The sequence below is a fragment of the Nothoprocta perdicaria genome, unplaced genomic scaffold (assembly GCF_003342845.1).
Source record: "Nothoprocta perdicaria isolate Ctin4 unplaced genomic scaffold, notPer1 scaffold_428, whole genome shotgun sequence".
Taxonomy (NCBI): domain Eukaryota; kingdom Metazoa; phylum Chordata; class Aves; order Tinamiformes; family Tinamidae; genus Nothoprocta; species Nothoprocta perdicaria.
The window spans coordinates 309773-312199 of NW_020455675.1; positions in this window are offsets into that span (position 1 = coordinate 309773).

Sequence of the window (2427 nt, forward strand, 5' to 3'; positions counted from 1 at the left end):
GACTGTATGTATTAGGAACCGTTATAAGAATCTCACGCTCTATTATTGGACATATTTCAAATACAGAACTACAGGCTCTGTTCATCTGCCTGTGGAACCTCATAGAACAGCAAAAACAACCGATATGGTGCAGCCACATCAGAAGTCACACAAACATTCCAGGGATTCTGACTGAAGGAAACTATATAATTGATAAAGCTGTTTCTGGATCTGTTTGCATAAATTTATCTCCAAAACAAGAAGCAATTGCGGCTCATAATTTTTTTCATCAATCAGCACGGGCTCTGCAGAGACAATTTCACATCTCAAGAGCTGCCGCAAGGGCAATCATTGCTGCATGTCCGGATTGTGCTAGACTCACTCCGATTCAAGAAGATGGTATTAATCCACAAAGACTTCAACCACGAAGATTTTGACAAACAGATGTTACAGAATTTCCAGCATTTGGTCATCTAAAGTACCTGCATGTCACAGTGGACACCTGTTCGAAAGCTATATGGACAACACCTGCAGTATCGACCACAGCAAATCCACGAGATCATTGGCTTCAGGAAATTGTCGTTTTAGGCCGTCCCGAAATCATCAAGACAGATAATGCACCAACATATAATAATTCACTTTGTAAATACTTTTCCCGCCAGTGGGGTATCACACATGTGACTGGTATACCCTATAATTATGAGGGTCAAGCTATTATTGAACGTCATCACCAAGATTTAAAGTGACTGTTATCTGCTTTGAAAAAAGGGGGGGAGACGAGCCCCTATGAACTGGTATGCAAAGCGTGTTATGTGCTTARTTGGCTAAACCCGCATTCAGATAACAGTGTGCCTATTTTTGCACATTTTTCTTTTAATTCCTCTGACTTCTCTGGAAAAGTGGTTCCAGTGAGTGTGTTGGATCCAAGAACGCATCAGTGGGATGGACCATGTGAATTAATAACTTGGGGTTGAGGTTATGCTTGTGTCATTACAGGGAACAAGACGCACTGGGTACCCGCGAAGTGGGTTCGTCCGTGGCTGGAGCAAGTGTCACCAAAAGAGCAATTGACATCCAGCACTCCTGCGGAAGTTGATGTGGGTAATGATGATCCTTGCCCTTGCTCTGCAACTGCTGCCAGAGTATAGGACAATGTATCACCCACAATTGTTTGATCCGCGACAAAATGTCTGGGTTACACTTGCAAGGCAAYTAAATACCACGCATTTTTGTGCAAGTTTAGCCAACCCCAGTTCTCCTTTTGTCACCTGCTTGGTAGGAGTGCCATTAAGTGGAAGTAAATGGATAACTTTTGGTGAAGCAGTTAAGAAAATGGGGTTGTACAACCTGAAGGATGTAGATATGGATCCCATTGTTACAGAAATCTTTTTCAATTACGCTATTATGCAAGGAGGCAAAGCAGGTTCTGCTTGGCTTCCCTATCTTCCATTGGGGCCTCAGCCTCAAGAATTAGATTTGCTTGATAGTTTGAATGTGAGTACTGCTCATGACTGTTTTTATGTTAATTCAACTCAGTTCGGTATAAATACCTGTGTTGAGGGGTACTTGATTAATTGTAACTTAACGTGGCCAGTCACTGAATTGTTTCCAATAGGAGCTATTTCCGAATGGGAACGATGGTGTAAACCTCTCCGATATGATGGCCTTGGGGTAGATTCTCCCCGGCTGTTGCTGCGGGGGTACTTTCTTATTTGCAGGAATCGGGCCTGGTCAGGCATCCCCTCAAGACCGGTCGGGGGACCCTGTACCATTGGCCAGGTAAGTATGGCCAACCCCCCAGGGCCTCGCAGTGACAACACAGGTCGTATCCAGCGGTCACGCATCACTAGATCTGTAACTTTAGATGAATCATGCAACGATGAGGTAACCCTTTGGAACACCATTGAAACTGTGATGGCTTCATTTTTTCTCCCTGGAGCCTCTGCTGCATGTGCTCACAGAAACCTTGGGCGGTTGGCTTGTTGGGTGGTTAAACAGGCTAATGCTACCAGCATGGTGCTCTCGGAGCTTGCCGAAGACCTCTCTAAAGTGCAACATGCTGTACTTCAAGACCGAGCAGCAATTGATTTTCTGCTTCTCGCTTATGGACACGGATGCGAGGACTTTGATGGAATGTGTTGCATGAACTTTGAGGACCACTCCGAGAGTGTTTTCAAACAAATTAAGAAGTTAACAGACCACACCAACAAAATCAAGAAAGATACAGGTTTCTTTGGTTTAGATGGATGTTGCCGACGGGGGTCGGCAAGCCTCATTCGCTAGCTGGACYGACCTGRGGTTGTCCTCACYSCAGGGCCCTGGAGCACAGTTATCACTATGGGGGATGCGGCAAAATGGCGATTATTGCGCAGTTCAGTCTGCCTATATACTCCAGCTGAATGCGGAAACTCACCTACTGCCCAATCGGGAGACTAATTTCTACTTTTC